The sequence below is a fragment of the Oryzias latipes genome, chromosome 2 (assembly GCF_053564925.1).
Source record: "Oryzias latipes strain Hd-rR chromosome 2, Olatipes_Hd-rR_3.1".
NCBI classification, from domain to species: Eukaryota; Metazoa; Chordata; class Actinopteri; order Beloniformes; family Adrianichthyidae; genus Oryzias; species Oryzias latipes.
In genome coordinates, this window is record NC_136238.1 from 32,955,849 (window position 1) to 32,979,896 (window position 24,048).

At 45.0% G+C, this 24,048-nt stretch overlaps 1 long non-coding RNA gene across 2 annotated transcripts in view; it reads left to right on the top strand.

The window, feature by feature from the left end:
- Positions 1 to 8,613: 8,613 nt before the first annotated feature.
- Positions 8,614 to 24,048, top strand: part of LOC144988226 (uncharacterized) — a 237,683-nt gene continuing 222,248 nt past the window's right edge. Inside the window, exons 1-3 of one of the 2 annotated variants that reach the window (XR_013652070.1) lie at positions 8,618 to 8,775; positions 9,808 to 9,981; positions 10,300 to 10,725. This is a non-coding gene — a long non-coding RNA (uncharacterized LOC144988226). Of the gene's footprint in view, positions 8,776 to 9,807; positions 9,982 to 10,299; positions 10,726 to 24,048 lie in introns of those variants that run through there. The other variant, XR_013652071.1, reaches the window with a different exon arrangement.

Here is a 24,048-nt window from a genome sequence, read left to right on the forward strand (position 1 = left end):
TTGGTACGATTGTGTTTTTTCAGGTGTTCACTTTCTTCCCTCAATAAAAATGTACAGGTTAACCGTTCATCCAACGACAAATTCCTGAGTTCTGGACCATTTCTGTATTGACAAACATCGCAGCAGACAGAAGACAGCTCATGAAGATGCAGAGGTGCTGTTAAAACACGCTCTCTGATGCTTCATGCTCCACAGGTTCATTTGATGTTGGTACATGCTCCACCGCTTCCCTAGTGATGATTCAGGTAATTGCAGGAGCACAAGTTTTTAGATCTCGGTAATGCTGGTGCAGGAAGCTGATGGAGGGATGAAGGAAACTTTGACGGGTTTGTGAAACTCTGGTGTAGCATTCATATTCTTCGTAGTACTTCTTTTAGACTGGTCTTGAAAGCAGATGGTAAAATTTATTGCATAGCATATGATTTAAGGACTGTTAATTATGTCACTATTACTCTAGTTCTACCCGTTCCTGATCCATATTGCATGCTGTCAACTTTAGCTCAACAATGTGTGTTGTTCACTGCCATTGATTTAGCAAACCCTTATTTTTGCATTCCATTACGTGAAAATAGCAGACAGTTATTCGCATTTTAGTACATAGGTGTTAATAAAATTTCCTGGCATTTTCAGTCACTGTTTGCAGTCTCTCTGACAAGATATTGTGCTACTAGAGGGTAGCAGCTAGCTGAACAGACTGTTGAAACCTGCCTGTGAGTAATAAAAGATCTTCTGTTGCAGTTGTATGTTTGAGTTTTGAAATGCAACAGGAATTTGCACTTTAGCAGAAGGGAAGTCTCATTTTTAGGCAGAACTGTTTTTAGCATAGGTTGTTCAATGTATATAGAGCGTAGGATGTCTACTTTGCAGCATAAACATCTGGAAATAGTTTGGACATGTTGGTTTTCTTGTGGTTGTAGTAGACACTTCTTTGTTTTGTGAAGCACATGGACCCCTTGAGGTTGATGATAAATGACGATGGTGTGACTAACCTTACGGCAGTAAGGCAACGACAATACGTGGTTTCATTTCTTTATGTTGTCATCTTGCCTTCCATAGGAATGTGGACAAACAACTTGTTCACCTTACCGGTGCACAAAACTGTTTGCTATATTTTTACTTTCAATTGCTCTAGTTTGTGTATTTATGCCTTATCTTTGTTTGGATCTGCATGGTTTCACCCAACTAGTGTCCTGGGGTTTCCCCCAGGCCAAGAGAGGGTGGAAAGAGGTATTAATGATTCGTTGCAGGAAATTGTTTTAGTACTATCATGGTTTCAATTATCTTTTGATTCGTTGCAGGAAATTGTTTTAGTACTATCATGGTTTCAATTATCTTTGTTTCAATTATCATCGTTTAAATGTATTTGTTTAGAAAGAAGGTTTAAATGTTAATTTTGATAGACCTTTTTACCTTTTTAGAGCTTTGTGTGTCTGTTCATCTGGTTATCTCATCCACAGCGAGGATGAAGGGGTTTCTGTCCTGAGGTGATAAGTAATGCTGGTGGCGTTAGAATCCACCACATGGGTCATTAGACGACAGCCCCTAATAAACTTGTCTTTATCTTGAATTTGCATACTCCCACCTATGTTTTTCATGAAAACGGCACGAGGAGAAGCAGACTATGGAGAGGACAAAGTGGTGGACATTTCCATCACATCTCTTCTGTGCATTTTTATTCTTGTCTTGTCGTGTTTTGTCATTGTTTTATTTTATTATTGTCTTTTGTTCTTGTTTTATTTTTTAAGTTTCTGACCCTAACCCTAATCAATATTTAGATCCACAGCAGACTCATCTTGGGGAGACATCCCAAGCTCTTTTGCAGTCGTTCTGTTGTATCACATGTGTCAGATTGAATAATTACCAGGCTTATTCAGAAGTCCATAGGAGGCCAGGTCCACGCTTGCCAGAGCTTGTGGGACATGCAGGAGGAGGACACGAGTGGTCAAGGCCCTGAATGACTTTTTGGATTTTGTTGCAATACTAACTAACTAACTAACTAACTAAGAATATTAACTAAGAATATTGCTATTCTTATTTATGTGGGCCATATGAATTGCAGCTTCTCCGATGGGACCCCCATGGAGGACATGGAAGAAATTTTCTGAATTAGGCTTGATGTCATGTTTAACATTTCTATTTTTACTCTTTCGTTGCCTGTGTGATTTTTGATTCTGCCTTAATATGTCTCAATTTCTCCCCTTAATTCCAGGTGTTCTTTTCTTACAGGAAGTGTTATTTTGATTGTCTTTGCTCTCTTTTTATATTTTTATACTTTTTATACTATAATATACAAGAATGCTTCTGTCTGAATGTAGGCTGATATGTTTTGATTGTGTAATGTGATAATGTGTTTTTATTTTTGTGTGGCCTCACTTCATGAGGCCAAGAGAGGGAACTGAAGGAAATTATATTTTTGGTCCTCACTTTAGAAGGGTTTCTCTGTCTTATTTTATTACGTTTTCTGTTTTACATATATCACTTGAAGTTTATTCCATAGCTTAAGTGTGTGCTTTAACTTTGTGCATCCTGAGCTCACATTCCTGAGATGTGACCTATGGACAGCAGCTGTCACTCATTCCCCTACAGAGGAGGGGGATGCTGACCTCTCGGGCACTGGCCAGCAGAAATGGAGCCAGCACTCTAATCTAAACCACGAGGAATAGATTATAGCTGTGAGAACTTCTGTAGATGTCCGGTTCCAGGGAAGAACAAAAAGGTTGATCTTTAACCTAGGCTCTCCATGGATTTCTTGCTGTCAATCTGATTTGTTACGGACAGGAAGAGTCTGAGTTTATCACAGCACCAGGCGTACCTTTGAAGTCATCCCCTGGGGAGATGGATTGGGTCCGGAGAGTGACCGTCGACTATTGGCTGATGGACGAAGGCGGATCATCAGTCACCCAATCCAAGTGTTCCAGGGTGGAGATTCGACGTCATGTTTTCCATGGGAGGAGGAAATCCGAATTGTCTTTAAAAGTCTGAGCAGAGCATAATTTTATTGTCTTCTTCTCCCTTGTGGCCTTTCATGTAAAACGCCTGTAACTTCTTGCGTTTTGAAGGCCTTCTAAAATGAGGACCCAGATCTGTTTTAATTCTGTCTTAGAACTTTTGTTAGGGAATAAACCTTCTGTGACTTTATCCGGCTGAATCTTGGTCTTTTATCTCTCCCGACTAATAGAACATGCGTGGAAAAATCTCAGAGCGAAAGATATTTTCCTACATAACCTTGCATCTTTGTACTTGATAATGACAGAGGCGTGACTGCTAGTTGGTGCCTATGGCCCGTCGGACACTCACTGGTCAGAATTCATACACACTCACTTACCAGTGGAGCCACATTTGAGATATGGAGGGTGAAATGTCTTGCCCAGGGACACAATGACGGTTGACTGGGGGGAGCGGGGATCAAACCGCCGACCCTTCAGTCATTGGATGACCTGCTCTACCACCTGAGCCACTGCCACCCAAATAGGAGGAGGTAAAACTGCAGCAGACCGGCAGGCCTTTCCCACAGACCCGCTTCAAGTGTTTATTCAGAACCGAGCTTAAATCACAACCAAGTCTATCTTTTTTACAGAATCTATAGGTTAGCTTCTGGTTCTCAGTCCTGGTGCTTCAACAGACACTGAATCTTTTCTGAGCATAATAGAATAGGCTCTGTATGTAGTTTATGTTCAAGGGTGGGGGTGGAGTTAAAGGAAGACGGTGTAAACCAACACATTTTTTATTGACCAATTAAATGTAAAACATTTATATTTTCTAAACCCCAGCTATGAATACCACTAAAATCCTGGTTTGCGTGGGTCAGTCAGAACACAACTACAGCCAGACTGTAAAAACAGTTAAGAAAAAGCCCCCCTCATGTTTTTCAAGGCCTCTCTACAGTTTGAAAACATCAGAAAATGCTTTCAAAGGTGTCATCCACCTCGGCTGCGGGGTCTGGGGGTGGGTGGGGTGGGGGGTCTTGTCTGCCCTGTCCTTTGGGGGGGGCATTCTGGGGGAGGGGGGGGGCACTATTGGTACGGGGCAGGGGGGGTTGACGGGTCGGGGACTCCGCTGAGGCCATCGGCGGTTTACCCGGCCAGTTGGCTGCCTCGGTCCCGTCGAGGCCTGACCAGAGCTCTTCTAGGGCCGGCGTTTGGGGGTTGGGGCCTGGGCTTGCTCCAGGGGGGACCGACGCTTTCTGGCTCCTCTCTCTCTGTGTGGGGGGGGGGTGGTGCTGGGCCTGGGGTGTCGGCGCCTCCGGGGGTGGGGCCCCTGGGCTGGGTGGGCCTGGCCCCCTTGCTGGGGGGGGGCGGGGGACAGCTGTTTGACCACCGGGGGACAGTCTACCAGCTGTCCCCAACTTACCCCCTTCCTCATATAACCTCACAATAGGGTGAGGGGGTGGGGGGCTTAGCCTGCGATGAGCCTTGGGGGGGGGGTTTACTAGGCAGTGGCCCCCCTCCTATGGTTGCCGTATGGAGTGGGCCCCCCCTCTTTCGGTTTTATTTGCACCTTAGACATGTAGGGCCCTTGGTTGGGGGGGTGCTTGGACATCACTGCCAGCAAGCAGCGGATGTCCTCCTAGCACCCTACCCGCCAATTTCAACCGCACCTTAGACATTTAGGGCCCCTTGGTGGGGAGGGTGACGGGACGTCACTGTGAGTAATCAGGAGATGTCCCCTTAGTGCCCTACCCGCCAATTTTAACTGCACCCCCCTTAGTACACACACCCCTCCCCCCTCAATATATACATCCCAACATAAACACACACACATGCACACACACACCCTCTCAAACACACATACACGCACACACATTTTACAAGGAAGGTGGGACCTAGGACCATCTGTCCCCTGCCTCTTACCTGGTGGGGGGTACGGGCCCCTTTGCAACGGCGGCCGTGTCCCCGGGGTGCCGGCTTCCTGGGCCCGGCGGTGCTCTCTCCGCGCGGTGGGGGGGTTCACATTACATCTGAGCCGGGGGTGTTCGTGTCCCTGGGGGATGGGTTCTGGTCCTTGCTCCTGAGTGCTGGGCCCCGCCAAATTTCCAACTGTGGCCGAGCCTGGTCGGGCCATATTTACAACACCCCTTGTGGGCCCTCTTTTTTCCCCGGGGTTCCCCCCTCCTGGGCGGGGGCGGCGGGCCCCTGCCTTGCTCCTCCCTGGACCAACCGTGGGCCGGGCGGATGGCTGCCTGGAGTGCGGAGCGGGTCTCCCTTGGGGGGTCCTGGCTCGTACCTGGGGTTGGGGCGGGGGGATGCCCGGAACTCCTGGGTGGTGGTGGGGTGCTCGTCTGGGGCTGTGGGCGTCCTTCTCCGGTGGGGCCCTGCGTTGGGTTCTCCCGGCGCTGCGGGGGGGCTGCTCTCCTGGTTGGGCTAGGGCGGCGCTCTCTTTCCCTCCGTGCCTCCCTGCTCTCTGGCTCTGGGGGCCTTGCGGCGGTCCTGCTGGCCCTGGCCTGGGTGGTGGGCTTGGTCGCCCGGGTGGCGGTTGTTCCCTGCCGGTTCCCGTGTGGCGTTGGTTGGATTCCGGCTGCTGCTGCTGCTGCGGTGGGGGTCTTGGGGTGGGGATGGCTGGGCACTCTCCCTCCTTCTTTTCACGTTCCACCATCCATTTTAGAAGAACATAAACACTCACCTGAGCACAGGTGTTAGCTCAACAGTTTGCATGACTGAATGACTGAAATATTTCACACTAGTTGGTTTTAAGGCATAAGTATGCGTGTGAACACTATCTGTTTTGTGTACATGTCGACAGGTGGACATTTTGGCAGCTAGCAGGTGTGTTTATAACATTTGAGTGTGTGTGTGGACAGGCTCCGCCCTTTTTGTACTACATTTGAACCTTACCATAATGATTAACAACCAGTAAACTTGTTGCTTTATGCTGCTTCATGGTCTTATCCCCCTTCCCCTCCTATTATCACCCTCCTACCCCCCCCCCCCCCCTCTCTCTAACGTCCCCCTCTCTTCTTCCCCTCTTTCCTTTTCCGTCCGGTCCAACACCAAAGGTTTTCAGACATGATTGAAATTAATAAAGTTTGGCCTCAACTACAAAAGGGGTTTATTCAGACATACCTCTGGTTTGTCTGAAGATTAATAACCCCTCTTGTTAAAGTAAAATATGTCCAACACAAGAGGCCCTCAGCTCTCATCTGTCTGCCCAGCTGTTGGACAGGACAAGTTAAAAAAAAATAATAAATGCTTTCAAAGGAGAACTAAAGATGTTTTGAACTGTTCTTCTATAAAACCTACTTTTCCAGTCAGGATGGAGAAAGGAAAGTTTCGCTCTGCTTCATTTTGTTCTTCTGGTGAACATCTTTGAGTTTCTGCAGGGAACGTCATCATGACCTTCTGTACTTCTAACAGTTTGTTTCCAAAACTATTTATTTTAAACACACAAGAGGAATTTCTGTGCTAAAGGTTCTTAACAGGGTTCAGTTTAATTTAGCTTGGCTGTTGGTAAATTTTTCAATGTCTTTTTTCCATGTTTTCTTGAATATCCATCCTCTGTAAAATGTCTGCATGGGATTTAAACTTTATTTTCACTTTTTTTGTGTTGGATCCTTTAAAATGTGATCAAGATTTTACTATGGCAGTTTTTTTCACTCATAATTCAAAGTGATCTTGAATTGTGAAAAAAAACAATTCACATTGCAATGTAATTATGCAATTTAAAATGCATTTTACAACTTAGGATTCAAGATGAAGAAATACAATTGAATCTGACATTTTTTAAAACAAAGATTTAAATCAAAGCAAAATCTTTTGGATTTTAAGTTTTCAGTTTGGTTCCATAATTCCAAGGATAATTCATTTTCCAGCTGTCAGTTCAATCTGCATTTATGCCATGAATTATCCAAAATGATCTTTTCTTTTGGGAAAATACAAAAGAAATTGCTAAACTGTGAAAATGTCATCTGTCAGTCTGTCATCAGGGCGGGTCCGTCCTGACTGAATGGACCAAGTTCCTGGACCTCCAGCTGCATCACTGCTCCTGAACACACTTTTCTGTCTGATTGCAGGGTAAGAGACTGCAGCTTGTCAGAGATCAGCTTTGAAGCTCTGGTCTCAGCTCTGAAGAAAAACCCGTCTAATCTGACAGAACTGGACCTGAGCCAGAACCAGAACCTGCAGGATTCAGGAGTTCTTCATCTGTGTGGTTTTTTGGAGTGTCCAGACTGCAGACTGCAGACTCTGAGGTCAGACTCCATGTTTCAGTTGTGTTCACATCAATATGGTTCAGGATTCAAGATTCTTTTCACCCGAGTGAAGAATCCGCCACACATGAAATAACTGTAAATAAGAACATATTCCCTTAGTGGCCTGTCTCATCTACAAATCTCAGGCCATCAATAACAATAGAAACTTATCTTTTTGGTTACGATTACATGCCGGGCTTAATGTGGCCCGCGGGCATTGATTTTTACCCAAGTGCTCCACAAGAACATTCCAATCTTCTTCTAGCTACAGTCAGTGACTTGAACTGATGCTGAGACTTTGGACCTTTGCTCAAACTCCTGCTGAGTCAGCAAATTTTCAATTTACACTTTTAGTTTAATCAGTGAGTCTTATGGAAGTGCTCAGTTCAGGTTTTTTTTTTTCGAAATTAACTTTTTACAGAAAAACTGAGTTAAAAAGAGACTTAAAAAAACCTGGAAAGGCTCTACTAATGATTGGTTCAGTTTTTCTTAAGCAATTAAATTGATGAAGGAGGATTGATCAGGAGGATTTCCTGTGTTAAAGGTTCTTAACCCTGTTGCTATCCAAGGCACTTTAATATTGAGAGTGGGGTCATCTAGACCCCAAAAGACAGTGGGCTGCACCGTTTTTCTTCAATGATCTGTGATCTTCGTTGGTGTCCATGAATAACATGAAATCCTCTTCACCTTTATCCACTTCTATCATGGTATGGATAACAAGTCAGTCTAAGTGTGGGGTCATCCTGACACATAAGATAGCACAAGGGTTAACGGGGTTCTGTCTAATTTAGCCCTTTCCAAAGTTTTCATAAAGCTAAAGGTTGTTCACAGGGGTCTGTCCAGTTTAGCTTTGCTGTTGGAAAATTCTTCAATGTCTCTTTTCCAAGGTTTCCAGAATATGCAACTTTGTTTTCTTGGATCTTCTTCCTCTGTTAAATATTGGCAGGTGACTTTCTTTGTTCACTTGATTTTGTGTTGGATCCAATAAAATGTGATCAAGATTTTCCAATGGAAGTTTTTTTTACCCATAATTCAAAGTGTTCTTCAATCCTCAATGAGAAATTCCCTTTGCAATGTGATAATTTGAAAATGCATTTTACAATTTAGGATTTAGGATGAAGAAAATACAATTGAATCAGACAAATTTCATATCAATGTTTTAAATCAAAGCATAATCTTTTGGATTTTAAATTTTCAGGTTTTTTGGTTCTATAATTACAAAGATAATTCATTTTCCAACTGTCAGTTCAATCTGCATTTCTGCCTTGAATTGTTCAAAATGATTATTTTTAAGTTCTTCAAAATGTCATCTGTCAGTCTGTCATCAGGGCGGGTCCCACCTGACTGAATGGACCAAGTTCCTGGACCTCCAGCTGCATCACTGCTCCTGAACACACTTTTCTGTCTGATTGCAGGTTAAAGTTCTGCAGTTTGTCAGAGATCAGTTGTGAAGTTCTGGTCTCAGTTCTGAAGAAAAACCCATCCAACCTGACAGAACTGGACCTGAGCAGGAACAAGAACCTGCAGGATTCAGGAGTTCTTCATCTGTGTGGTTTTCTGGAGAGTCCAGACTGCAGACTGCAGACTCTGAGGTTAGACTCCATGTTTCAGTTGTGTTCAGATCAATATGATGACAAAGTTATGTTGACCCACAGTGAGCAGAAATGTCCAGATTCTGATCCGCAGCAGCATCTTCCTGCAGCTGCTTGTTCTCTTCAAAGATCTGCAGAAGAACTTCTTCTTTTCTTCCTGCAGCTGCTTCTTTCAAAGCTGTCTGCTGACATTTGTGCTCCACAAAGTTCTGCTTGCAGCCATCAGCTCTTCTTTGTGTCTTTGCTCCAACAGACTCCTTTAAAGCGCGTGCAGAAGAAGCAGCCGTGCACGCTCACATGCACTCTGAGTCCTGCTGCTGTGTTTCAGCAGATGCAGCTGAGAGTCCAGCGGCTGATGTTTGTGAGCAGACAGTGACAGAGTCCTGCTGCAGCTGGATGCTGCTCTGACAGACACATCCTCCACAAACATCCTCACCTTTTCATCCACAAACATCATCACATCATCCATCAAAGCTCCCAGCAGCTTCTGACTCTTCATTCAGAGCTGAAGTCATGGATCAGGGATCAATGTCCAACATTTGCTGCTGACTCTTCCTCATCACTTCCTTCTTCTTTGATCTGTTGGAGCTGAAAGTCTCTGCTTGAAGGGCTGCAGCAGAGAAGGACTGGAAGATCATCTCCTGAAAACTGGGAGGAAGACTTTCCAGCATCCTGCTGCTGAAATTCTCCCATGATTCAGTGCTGTTTGGAGAAGAGCTGAGCAGAAAGAGGAAGTGGACTTTTTCTGCTGTTGCTGCAGAAACATCAGTTGGTTTGGATGCAGCCACAGGCTGATGTCTGACTTTCACACATCTGGACTTCTTTCCTGAAGCAGCTGCATGTTGTCCTGAATGTTCCTGGATGTTCTTCTTCTCTGCTTCTGCTGGACTCTTCTGATCTGCTGCTGTTGCTTCACATCTTTGGACTTTTTCTAAACTTTCTGATCTTCTTCAGCTCTGAACTCTTTGGAAGAAGTGAAGGATGAAAAACATGAACTTTGTCTTTAAACTCAACTCTTTGTTCTGGATTCAGGTTGAGGAACTGCAGATTGTCAAACACCAGCTGTGCTGCTCTGGTCTCAGCTCTGAAGTCCAACCCGTCCCACCTGACAGAACTGGACCTAAGAGACAACAACCTTCAGTCTTCAAATGTTCAGCAGCTCCAGGATCTGGTGGAGAGTCCAAACTCCAAACTGCAGACTCTGAGGTCAGTAGAGGGTTGGAGTAAGTCCAGCTGCTTCCAGATGTTTGGTCCTAAAGTTAGTCTGAGAGCAAAGATGCAGAGTTTCCTGTGAAGCTGCAGCTTCTTAGTGAAGCTCTGAGGAGAATGATGACAGGCTCTTTAGGACAACAGTCAGCCAATCAGAGCAGCAGAAGCTCAAACAGGTGAAGATGACAGGAAGCTGCTGCTCTGAACAGGACTGAAGCTCCTGCTGCTCTTTCTGCTGCTGTGCTGCATCACTGACTGACAGACCAGGATCAGGAGACACTCCTTCATCTCTGTCTCTCTACTTTCTCTCTGCAGGTTCTGAGTCTCATGTTTCTCCTGGAGGAGCAGAGAGGAGCAGCAGCAGCAGCTGGTCTGCAGAGATGTTGTGACTGGACGGTGTTCCTGGGAGGTGGAGAGCAGAGTGATGGAGGAATCAGAGGAAGTGGAGATGAGTGTCAGAGATGTGAGATCAGCTCCACTGTCTCTCTCAGCATAAAGTGGACAGTTATTGTGCTGCAGTTCCCCCGGTGGACTGATGGAAAACTGCACTTCCTCTTCTCATTCTAACTTGGAGTGTTGATCTGAAACATGGGTTGGATTCAGATGTTCAGCAGCTCCAGGATCTGGAGAAAAACAGACCTGCAGACAAACAGATTCTTTTCTAGATCATCACTTTCTTCCTTTATCTACATTTGATGGACAGATGTGATGTTGGGATGGACCAATCAAGGATTGAGGGAATCATTGATCAGACAGAACATTTCTGGATGACATGGATCTATGTGTGGTTCTCAGTTAGTGAACAAAAGTGTCTCAGTTGAATCATTTTTCTATCATCTCTGTTCTGTTGATGATCAAATATTGACTCATGCAGTTTGAAAGACTCAGAGTTTTGCTTTGATTGATGTTTTCCACAGTTTTCTGGTTGAACTTCCTTTTTCTTTGGTGTTTTGTGGGTAAAACTGTTCTTTTTCATGCTGACAACATTTTTAGCTGCAGTTTGTAAAGAAGTTTCATCTAAATCCAGTAGAATCTCCTAATTTTCTAGAATGTCTAAACTAGTAGAAACTTTCTGAGCATAAAGCCTGTTTTCTCCAGAGGACATGAATGAACAGAGTGGATCTTAGTGAGGAATGACAGCCTCTGGATGCAGAGAATCACTTTGATGCAGCTGCTGCAACAACACCAACTGCATTGAAGCAGGAGGGAGAAGGGAGACACCTGCTGGCTGTTTGTAGAACTGCATCTTATTGTCAAAAGGCTTCAAACTGAAAGCTGTCTGTAAAATTCCTGCAGCCTGTTTGGATCTAATAAATGCTCTTATGAATCAACTCTGTGTTTTCTATTGATTTCTGTCTTCATTCTATCTTTGACTCACAAACAGACTTGAATCTTTAGCCTTCCCCCTCATCCTGTTCCAGATGTTCTAATCTTCATGTGTTTGGTTCCTTCTCAGTAGAAATCGGTTGGAAAAGAGCTTTGAAATGTTCAGGTGGAATGTTGAGATTAGATGACCCCACCCTTACATTGACGTGTTCTCCCTACCATGACAAAGGTGGATGAAGGTGGAAAAATATCATGTAATCCATGGACACCAGTGAAGATCACAAATGATTGAAGAAAAAAAGTTTAAAGCACTGTCTAGTTGGTCTAGATGACCCAACTCCCAATGTTAAAGTACCTAGGATAGCACAAGGGTTAGAGGATATAGAGGTGAAGCCATCATTCTCTGGATTGACCCTTCAGTTATAAACACAACATGTAGAATCTTTCAGATTACAGTTACAGAATACATTGACTAATATTTGTATTGATGCTGTTTTCCATCTGTGTTTTCAAACCTGCATCAAGAATTAGCTCATGTTTATTGATTCACTTTCTTTGGAAGTTTGGGTTCTCTGATGAACCACCAGAGGGCGACAGAGAACTGTTGATATTAACACAACAGTCAAAGAAATCAACATTTAGCACAAAGTGAACAAACTTAGGTCACGTGCTAACGTTCTGATTCTGTTGGAAAAGCCTTTTGTTTTGATTTCTTCAGAATTTTGGCTCAAAAAGACCAATGACAAATGAAACTCCAATAAAGTTGCTTTATAATGAGGAAATGAAATGTTATTTTTATTGAATTATCAAATGGAGACTCAGCTTCAGGTGATAAAAAAGGTTGTTGCTATTTCCAGTTTTAGAAAGAACATGCCTTCTGCACAGTTTGCAGTGAACATTACTCATTTTTTGTTAGTTTTTAATGAACTGAAATACCTCCACACAGGAGACAACATTTAAAACAAGGACAGATTTCCTAGAGATTTCCTAATTCTGCTTCCATGTGATCACATGAAAACAGTCCAATGTTTTGGATTCTTCTTCTTCTATATCATTGACATTAAAGCTGCAGCTCTGTCACGCGGAAACAACATGTGACAGGTCCCAGTTTTTGGTGGAACACCGTCTCTGTGATGCTACAGACGCTGCTAAAACACAGTGGATTTCATTCTGTTCTATGTAGAAAAGACTGTTTGATTCATGTCTGATGAATTCATCTTGGAGTATTTATCCTCCACGTCTAGAAGTCCGCTCCGTGAAAATCCTGTCCGACTTTAAAGCGGTCCGTGTTTCCATGGTGACAGAGGGAACAGCTGGTTAGCATCTTTCTAACTTGACTGAACTGAGGGTTGGGGCTTCCAGCACAGAACCAACCTGAGAGCAAATGAACATTCAAATCCTCCACAAGCTAAACCCCATCAGCGTTGGATTGCTGCTGACAGACAGACTTCATTGATGGCATCTTCCGTTCTGGACCTGACGTTTAGCACACCATAGCTGGATTCCAGAGCGCTTTATCAAAGCGCCTTAAGCCCGTTTGGACTCTGGCGCTCCACGCGCTGATGAATAGTGGCGTTTGGAGGAAGTGCGGCTGCGCAGTCCGTCACTGAACACCGTCACTGCCTGGACCTCTTTCTGGGTCCTAGTGCCCTAAAGGTTACAGCTCCTGGTTCCACGAGAAAAAAGTCCATTCTAGAGGCCACTCTGACGTCATCATCATCAAAGACAGCGTTACCTAGCAACCATACCAAGACCATAGCAGCTATAGAGGGAAACACAACAAACCATCAACGGCGGTTAAAGCAGTCAGACGTTTGTTCTGCAGCTCAGCAAAAATCTCTGCTTTAGGTTTTGGGGAGAAAAACAAAGGAAAACACACGGAGAAGGATTCTGCAAAGGAAATCCCAAGTTCTATTGGTAAGTCAGCGTCCTGGAAACATGCTTTGTCGGTTCTGAAGTGGCATGAATGCAGACTTAGATTGGTTTGTTTCCTTGGATTCTTCAGATGGATTCAAGCTGTAAATGTTGTCAGCATAAAGCAAGTTTGGACTAAACTAAAGCAGAAAGTGGCTTTGAAGATGGTCAGGAGAAATGAGGGCTTTTTTCAGGAATTCTTGGAAGAGGAGGACTTCTCCAAACAACCAGAATCTAGGAGGAGGTTTTTTCAGCATTGAGATCAGGATTTAGCATGAGCTTCAATCCCATTTTTGTTCAATCCAAATGTTTACCGTCATATTCAGGAGTTCAACTCTGAAAGCCACCATGACATCATAGACATGAAAGACCCTGTTACCTAGCAACCAAACACAACAAACTGTAGACTATTCAAACTGGACATTTTGGGGCAACAATTCCTTTCAAACTCAAGTTTTGATGAAAAATCCAAATGATGGAAACAGATTGTGTAAAGGAAATGAGGATATATTGGTGAGTCACAGTCCTGGAAACATGAGTTGTGCTCTGATGAAGACGCCTGATCCAAATGTGGATTTTGGAAATGTTCTTCATGAGATTCAAACTGATTGAAGCTTTGAATTAAAGGTGTCAACACATTTCTGCATTGGATTCATTCTGTTTCAGTGTCTAAGGTTGGTTTTGTGGCAGAAACCAAGTTTTTGTTGAACAGTAGCGTTTGAAAAAGCAGAAAGTGGCTTTGAAGATGGTCAGGAGAACTTCTTTGAAGAGGAGGACTTCTCCAAACAACCACAACCTTAGAGGAAGTTTTCTGAGCATTCATAGAATGCTTTTCCAATGACTCATCATTTTCCACAAGAAGCTAATGAGTTTTTCCAAATGCATGCTGGATATTCTTAGTTCTAGCTTGGAAAGCACTTTGAGGGATTTCCCTGGAAAACCTGCTTTATCAATCATTTTGGTCTCTTTTTCTTCTTCTAAGTTCCAGCTTGGTGAGTCTGCAGGTAGCCATGGCAACCACTGTCCAGGTCAAAGGGAGGACCACGGCCATCCAGTCTCCAGGCTTTTGGATTGATTTGGATTTGATAAACATTTGTTTCCCACATTTTAATAGTAGAATTCAACACGGGACATATAGTGGATTGTAAGAATAGGAACAAAAACAGCAACAACTAAATAATCCTCCTCCCCTTAAAACATGCATTTGACTCTGAACAAGTCTAAAACAAATCCAAGCACAGACCAGCACTGGGGCTCCTCTGAAGGTCCAGACACAGGGAGGCCCAGAGTGACCCCCATTTCTCCTTTTTGCTCTCTCCAGTGGCTGACTCCGCCCCTTAGGACGTCCCCCTGTGTGGATCAGTGGTCAGTGGGTTGGAACCTGCTGCAAATGCAGGCTCTGGTTCTAACTGCTGGATCAGAAGTGGAATGTGAGCTGTAGTGGTGTGTCTGCAGCTGGATGTGGAACACATGAGGGAGGGGTCAAAGGTCAATCTTTCTTCCAAACAAATGTTGTCAGTCTATTCTCCAACAATGCTCCAACATCTTCAAAGGTTTTTGGTCCAAATCCAGAGTGTAGCTGGTAGGACGTGATCATTTCAGCCTCAGATTTGGGATCTGTCATCTCTCTGCCACCGTGACACCGAGTGATGAGTTCATGCTCCAAAGCGGCCCGATCGCTGGCTTTAGGGACTATTCCAAAAGCTTTCAATGATGGCGGGGAATGAACATTAGGAACAGATGACGGCTTGAAATGTCTGCTGTTGGTTTCTGATCCAGACAGAAATTCAATCAAATGTCTGTGAATCCATGATTTCCTTAGAATCTTTGACTCTAGATTCAGATCCATCTGGTTCAAAGGATGAAACTGCAGCTAAAAGTCTTTCAAAAGTCCAAATCCTCAAAGATGAAACAGAAAGTTCCTAGAAAGTCAAATGAAAAACAATCAGATTGTCTTAGATAAACCCGTTTGGAAGTTAAAGCATAGAAACAAAGAAAGTTCCAAAATCTAAAAGCCTGAAATAAAGAAAAGTCCAAAGAAAAACAGAAATCCCACATTTGGATCAGTAAAGACATGAATTCTCCAGAAACATCCAGAAACAGCTCTGAGCAGCAGCCATGAAGGGACTGAGAACAGACGGACATCAAAGCAGAATCCAAGCAGCACCTTCATCCTGATGAAGCTCCGCCCTCTGACCTTCAGCAGTCATCTCCAGGCTCCGCCCCCAGTCTGTGACGGCTGGATGATGCTGTCCTCCACCTGCAGCTGGACCTGGATGTTCTCTCAGACCATGTGGCCTCATGGATCAGAAGGTTGAGGGTTCAAGTCCCTTCATGGTTGAAGTCAGACAGAAAGTGAAGAAGAGGGAACATTCAGAGCAGTTTCTGTTCTGTTTGCTTCCTCATGAGTCACGTCTAGATCAGGTCTGGATCCCAGTCAGAAAGTGATCAGGAAATCTGCAGATCAAACCTTCATTTACTGAACTGGAAAACATCAACTGACTTTCTACAGATTCTACTTCCATTCATCAAACTCCAACAGGAAGAAGATTTACAATCAATCAAATCTGTTGATTTCCTGACAAACATTGTTTTCTCTTCCTGTTTGAATGTTTGATTGTTTTCAAACATGAAGAGAGTTTTTTTTTCCTGTTTTTAGCTTGAAATTTCTGTTGAAATGTAAAGGTTCATTCAGAATTCCCCAGTGGCCTCATGTTGGAGGAGGGGCTTCATTAGATGCTGCTGGGGGCGGAGCTTGAACACACACCGCTTCCTGGAACCCAAACTCAGGCTCAGTGGAGGAAAAGTTGGGATTTCTGGTGTTTGTAAAGATCTGGAATGGTTTCCTCCCACAAAAAGGCCTTTTTCTAGTTTCCTGCAGATGAATTCTTTTCCTGCTGGGAGTTCTCATCTGGGTTTGCAGATTCTTAGTTGGAGGAAAACTTGGAGCAAATTCTTCCCAGAAAAAGGATTTTCTCTGGAGTGAATTGACATGAACAGAGTGAGTTTGGACTGAAAGCAGCAACAGGGAGGAGATGTTAGAGCTTCATCAGAAAACAGCTTTCTGGAGGAGTTGGAAGACGTCAACAGTCACAGTGATGGTGAGGAGGAGGAGCTAAGACTTCCAAAGTCAGAGCTAAAGATGGAGGAGCAGCAGGAGGAGGTTCTTCACTGAAGGAGAGCACAAGTCCAGCTTGTCAGTGCTTTGCTGATTGGCTAGTTGGATGTGTTCTTTGATGAGCTTTTCAATCTGACGTCTGCTTGGAGGACTGTTTTCATCCTTTTGGATGATTCCACTATTTGAACCAGACCTGGAACTAGAAGAGACTCAATGAGAACAGAAAGACAAGAAAGGATCCAAACCAAACTCTTCTTCTGTCTGACTTCAACCATGAAGGGACTTGAACCCTCAACCTTCTGATCCATGAGGCCACATGGTCTGTGAGAACATCCAGGTCCAGCTGCAGGTGGAGGACAGCATCATCCAGCTGAAGAAGAGGAGGAGCTTCTGCTGCCTCAAAGAGGAAGGTGGAGGAGGTGAGAGGCTGCACTGGAGCTTTGGACCAAACCCTGTGATGGATGAACAACATCTCCAGGCTGTTTCCAGCCTGACCAGGAGGATCAGAAAACAGCAACAACTTCTCCTCCATCAAACCATGATGTCACCACCAGCAGGTGGAGACAGATATGAGCAGAAATTCTCTAGTTGGCTTCAGATTTCAGAGTTTCCCAAACAAGCAGTAGCACAACTCCACTTTTCTCTCCAAGCCCATCCTCTGAAATCTGATCTTCTGAGGGACGAGAACACATGGAGACTGAGACTACCGGAGCATCACTAGAAGGACAGTTGGACTCCCCTCTGGAAAAAGAAGGCTTGAGCATGTTGACGTGACAAACTCCACATTTCTTCTCTTTGTCATGAGTTGGGATCCTAAAATTGGTGTCATTCATTTTCTTTTCCACCTCATATGGAGCAGAAAACTGTGCCTGTAGGCTGGAAGCAGGCAAAGGCAACAACAGCAACACTTCCTCACCTGCACCTGTTGTTGTTTGTGTGTTGATCCACAAACACATGCTGTGAAGAGGAACCTGCAGTGAAGGCAGCCATGTTGGAGCCTCACACATGTTCTCATTAGGATCAAATGAACCAGTGTGTTTGAGACTGAAAGAAAGACTGAAGGACAAAGAAATATGAAGATTCATTAAGGATCAAATCCAGACTTTATTCATGTCTACAGACAAAAAATCTGCAGACATTTTACAGACACAATTGAGGTTTTTCAACACTTTTCTGACCAGAAGATGCAGTTCTGGATCTTTCATTCTTTCCTTCTCATTTTTAATCCAAGTTCAAACTACAGACCTGACCGATTTGGTTTGGGTTTTGTTCTTTTAGCCATCATGTATGAAGACATTGTGGAATGACGAGTGGCAATAGTTCGGTGGTTAGCAGCAGACACTTTTATTAACACTCTCCAGGCACGCACATCAAACTCGACTGCCCCAGATCGCACTGTCGTAAATCGCACTGTCGCACAGTGTTGTGAACAAGCAATTCTGAGCTGCATCATTCATTACATGACATCTCCCCTTTTTTCAAAATAAAATAATTAGTAGAAAACATATATTTCAACGTGTCTCTACATTGTAACCCTATCTGAATTAAACTTAAATTAGATTAGATTTAAAATAAATTAGATTTTCTAACCCAACATTTTCTCTGAGAATAATGTTTATCTTTCTGCAAACTTAGAAAGCAGTAAAACTGTAGGTTATAATGCTCGAACGAATCAGTTGCAAAGAGCAATTAACCATCCTCAATGAACTACATTCAAAATTCACTTTTCAACGTTTATAAAACTTAAACTTAGTCCATCTTTATCTTCTGTCTTGTCTTCTGCTGTGTCTTCTCCCCCTTTTTTTTTTTTTTTTTTTTTTTTTGTAACACCCCCCCAAAGGCCATATTGTGCACCGTGCACAGCATAGAGACTATAAGTCCAGTCTCTTGACGGGTTTGCTCATCCGTCCAGAACGTGTGTACACAGTCTTTAAAGCAGCTGCTGGAGAACTTGCAGTTGTGAAGACCTGAGGTTGAAGTGCAGTCTCTGAGGCAGGAGCAGTGGCTGAAGGAACAGGCTCCACCTCAGACGGCTCAGCTGAAGTAGGAAGAGCAGCAGTGACAACCTGCTGTGGGGTGTTGCTGCGAAGATGACGACGGTTACGGCGAAACATCACCCCCTGTGGAGTTTCCAAGAGGTATGATCTGGGAGTTATACACTCCTTCGAGACGACTGCTGGAGTTGACCAGTTCTTTTCCTGATCCAGCTTGGTACGAACAGTGTCCCCTGGACGTAGAACAGGAAGAGGTCTGGCGCCATGACGACGGTTGTAGTAGAAAGCTTGTTTAGTCTTTTCCGCAGCGTCTCGTTGGAAAACAGCCTTTCTGTCAGGCCATTTTGGTTGGAGATTCTTCTCCAGGGTGAGAAGTGTTGTGCGGATCTTTCTCCCCATGAGGAGCTCTGCTGGGCTGACTCCTGTACTGGAGCAGGGAGTTGACCTGTAGCACATGAGAGCAATGAGTGGATCTTCCTGCCTGAGAATCTTCTTAGCGGTTTGCACTGCTCTCTCTGCATGTCCGTTTCCTTGAGGGTGGTGAGGACTTGATGTAAGGTGTTGGAAATCCATGTCTTTAGCAAATTCTCTGAATTCTGCACAGGAAAACTGAGGTCCATTGTCACTCACAACTTCGTCTGGAATCCCAAATCTAGCAAATGTGGCTTTTAGTCTCTGAATGACTTGGAAGCTTGTGGTGGATGGCAGATGTAATATTTCCAAGAAACGGGAGTAGTAGTCTGATACTATGAGATAATTATTCTTGTATTCGCAGAGATCCAGTCCAATTCTTTTCCAGGGACGATCTGGTAGAGGGGTAGAGATGAGTGGTTCTTTCTGTTGAGAACGCTTCTGTTCTTGACAGGTCTGACATTGCATCACTGTGTTCTTTAACTCTGCGGACAGACCAGGCCACCAAACAGATGATTTAGCTCTCTCTCTGCATTTTGTGAGCCCTTGGTGTCCTGCATGAATTTTCTTCAGGATCTCCCCCCTTTCAGACTTAGGGATGACAATTCTAAAGCCACGGATGAGAAGGCCGTTGGTCTCTGCCAGCTCGTTTTTAACTTTCATGTAAGCTCGGACATTTATAGGAACCTTGTCTTTGTATTCTGGCCAGCCTTTTCTTACCAGCTCGATGACGGTTTGAAGTTCACTGTCTTTGGCTGTGGCTGCTCTGATGCCATCTATACGACTCGGAGAGGCAGGAATGCTTTGAACTACCGTGGCTACATAACATTCAACCTCGCTGTGCATATCTGTGGGCTCTCTGGTACGAGCCTAAGGACAACGTGACAGGGTGTCTGCAACGACGAGGGTCTTGCCTGGTACATAGACAGCCTCTGGGTTATACCTCATGAGCCGCATAAGAAGGCGTTGACATCTCAGAGGAACGTCATCTAAGCTACGGCTGTTCACCAGGGGCACTAAGGGTCTGTGATCGGTCTCTAGCCTGAATCGATCCAAACCTCGCAAGTATTTATCAAACTTTTCACAGGCCCACACGCTGGCTAGACATTCCTTCTCGATTTGAGCATATCTAGTCTCAGCCTCTGATAGGCGACGGGAGCAGTAGGCAACTGGCCTCCACTCTTCTCCATGAAGCTGGAGTAGTACAGCGCCTAGCCCATAGCTTCTGGCGTCTGCGGAAACCGCCGTCTGCTTCGTAACATCATAGAAGGTGAGAACCGGGGCTGTTGTTAACATAGCCTTGATGTTATCGAACGCTGACTGTTGCGAAGGACCCCAGGTCCATGCATTTTTCGTTCTCAGGAGATCGAAAAGGGGTTGTCCGACCGTTGCTAACGAAGGGATGTACTTGCCCAAGTAGTTCACCATGCCTAGCACCCGTTTCAGTTCCTGAACGTTTTGAGGTGGGGTTAGCTGGTTAATCGCCTCCACTTTCTCAGGGTCTGGCCTTACTCCTGACTTATCGATCAGGTGACCCAGAAATCTTAACTGGCTCTGCCTCAAGGAGCATTTCTCTTTGTTGAGTTTAAGGCCTGCTGAATCGATTCGACGAAGGACCCTTTCCAAACGTGCGTCATGTTCTTCCATGGTGGCTCCATGCACCAAGATGTCGTCCATGAAGACTTCGACACCCTCCAAACCTTCCAGAGTTTCCAGCATTTTACGTTGGAAAATTTCTGGCGCACTGGTGATGCCAAATGGCAGTCTTTTGAAGCAGTACCTGCCAAATGGTGTTATAAAGGTTGTCAACTCGCAGCTATCTGGGTGCAGGGGAATCTGCCAGAACCCGCTTGCAGCATCTAGAGATGAAAACACCGTGGCACCACTCAACTTAGACGTTATTTCATCTGATGTTGGAAGGATGTACCGCTCTCTTTTTACCGACTTATTGAGTTTTGTTAGATCAACACAGATCCTGGCTTTGCCTGTATGTTTCTTTAAGACTGGCACCATTGGAGATCACCATTCTGTTGGTTTTATTACGCGTTTAATAATGTCATTTTGCTCCATCCTTACCAGCTCCTCTTTCACTTTCTGTAGCATGGGGAATGGTACACGCCTTGCTGTGTGAACTGCGTGTGGCACAGCACCTTCTTTTAATTCAATTTTAACTGGAGCCGTTTTTAATATGCCGTGCTCCCCAAAGGGGCTGACTGCCGGTCGTTTGTTCATTTGTATAGTTTGCGATCTCATCTACTCTTCTCACAAGGTTCATTTCTACCGACAGAGAGCGGCTGAGCAGATTGTTGACTCTATGCCCATGCACTACATATATTTTTGAGGTGTAGCTCTTGTTTTTGTAGCTTACTGCAGCATCAAAGCAACCGAGGCAGGACAGTTCTCCTCCAGGACTGTCTAGTGGGAGGTCAGGTGGATGTAACACCTTTCCTGTGTCGAGGGCTTGAAATGTGTCCTCGTTTATAATATTGACATCAGCCCCTGTGTCAATCTTAAATTGGACAGGAACAGATTCAACTTGGAGCAACACCGTCCATGCTTCAGACTTTTTTTCTTTTGCATCGCATATGGAGCCGAGAAAGTAGGAGGTCTGCTCCCCTTCCTGTGCTTCAGTGACCTCATTCACTGACCTGCTGCTGCGACATGCTCTGGCCCAATGCCCCATCTTGTGGCAGTTATGGCATTTAGCTTTTGAAGCTGGACATTTCTCCTCCCCTCTGTGTGGCAGCTTTCCACATCTTCCGCATTTCTTCACAGGTTCCCCCCATTCACTGTGTGCGTTTGACTTGCCTGGTTTATGCTGTTGTCTCCAGTTTGTGTTTTTATTTCTGTGCCGCACCTCTTGAACCGCCGCCGTGTCCCCTTGCAGACTCACTTGTGCTGCGACCTCTTCTGCTTGCCGTACAGTCTGAACTGTGAGCGCCAAAGTTAAATCCGACATCAACTGTAGCCTGCGTGAGAGCTCTTTATCCTGGATCCCCACCGCGATCCGGTCACGGATGTGCTCCTCTCTGGCCGCTCCGAAGTCACAGTGCTCTGACAGTTCATAGAGTGCTCGGATAAAGCTCTCTGCTTTCTCCCCTGTCCGCTGCACGCGCTGGTGAAAACACGCTCTTTCGTGAATCACATTCCGCCGCGGGAAAAAATAGTCGTCGAACTTTGCTAGGACGACCTCGATTTTGTCTCTGTCGCCCTCCTCGTTAAATGTAAACGACTTAAAAATATTCTCCGCTTCAGCGCCCATTGCATTGATGAGGCAGCTCACCTGCACCGTCCCCTCATCCTTGTTGTGTTTCGTGGCGATTCTGTATCGCTCAAAGCGCTGTCTCCAGTCCGGCCATTCAGTCGGCTTATCAAAGGGAAAGTTGGCGGGCGGATTAAATTTAGCCATTTCGCTCAGTTCTTTGTCTTCTTACTCCGTATTCGACGTTGGTTCTGTCCAGGTCACTTCTGACACCATGTGGAATGACGAGTGGCAATAGTTCGGTGGTTAGCAGCAGACACTTTTATTAACACTCTCCAGGCACGCACATCAAACATCTACTGCCGTAGATCGCACTGTCGCACAGTGTTGTGAACAAGCAATTCTGAGCTGCATCATTCATTACATGACAGACATCAGACCTAAAATTACAGAAAAAACATCAAAAATGTTTCACAAACTTATTTTAATAAACTGAAAATGTATCATTTCTGTCTATTGGAAGTCATTTGAAGTGAAGCTGTGAAAGTGACCACATTTGTTCAACAACCTCATAGCAACAAGAAACAAAGCAGATTTCTCTCCAAAGAAGTTTTTTCCTCCGTTTTCCATCCAAACAAAGACAAACAGATGTTCTGTTTGGCAGAAATGTGTTTCCACCCAGAGGAACCTGCAGCAGCTGCTGATCCATCAGAAGATTCTGGACCTGCAGAGACTTCCCACACAGCTGCCTCTGCCTCCAAAGAAGCTGCTGATCTGCATGGAGAGAGAGCTCCAAGTCTCTGCAACCAAAGCAAAGAAGCAACCAGAGAACAGAAGCACAGAGCTGAAGCAAACATCCCAGAACGTTTGCTTTGGGAGTCCCACCTTCAGTTTGATCCGCTTCAAGACAAAGTCCCACATGAAAGAGATCAAAGTGAGCTAACCAAGCGCTTCATCCAAGAGAAGCAGCTCCAAAAGCACAAAGACTCCGTCTGGTTGCAGGAACTCTGGGAAAGAAGGAGCAGGAGGAACTCCTGCAGGAATCTCTGCAGGAAACATCAGCTTGGAAAGAAGAGCTGACTCAGCTGAAACATCAGCTAACATGTCAGCAGTCTGTGGCTGAGACCAAGTCAACACTCCTGCAGCACTCAGCTGCAGCAAAAAGACACCCAGCAAACGTGGAGAGAGAGAGAGAGAGAGAGACCTTGATGGACACATTCAATCAGATCAAAGAGGAGATGGAAAACCTGCAGAAACCAAAACCCAAGAAGAAATCTGGGATGCAGAGATTCCTTCAGTTTTTGCAAAGATCTGAAAGACAGAATTGATCCTAACTGGATTGATTTTGGTTCGTTTAGATTTTCTACATTTGACAAAAACCAAAGTGGGAGGAGTCATCTTTATGAAGTCCATCATAATCAGAATCCATCAGAATTTTTGATGGGTTTATAATCTTTATACGCCGTCATTAAAATCTCAGACTCCGTCTCACTGAAGTGTAGCTTTCTCTCGTTTTTCCACCACGCGTTTCCATGGTGACTCCAGAAATCGGCGATCCATTGAGAATGTCTTTATGTACATGACGTGCACGTGCATTAACCCAGGATTACCAAGTCCAGCGCTATTACACCAAATCATATCTGGTCTTTTGGAACCGACATACCCAGAGTAGGGCTGGGCGATATGGCCTAAAAATAAATTCGATTTTTTAATTCGACTTCCGATTTATTCCCGACCCCCCCCCCCACCACCCTACTTAAGGAAAGCAATAAGTACAAACGGCAGACAAGTTCAAGCAAATGTTGCTTTTATTTAATCAAACCCAAGACAAATGTAACCCCCATTGATGCCCGGAACTCCTGGGTGGTGGTGGGGTGCTCGTCTGGGGCTGTGGGCGTCCTTCTCCGGTGGGGCCCTGCGTTGGGTTCTCCCGGCGCGGCGGGGGGGCTGCTCTCCTGGTTGGGCTGGGGCGGCGCCCTCTTTCCCTCCGTGCTTCCCTGCTCTCTGGCTCTGGGGGCCTTGCGGCGGCCCTGCTGGCCCTGGCCTGGGTGGCGGGCTTGGTCGCCCGGGCGGCGGTTGTTCCCTGCCGGTTCCCGTGT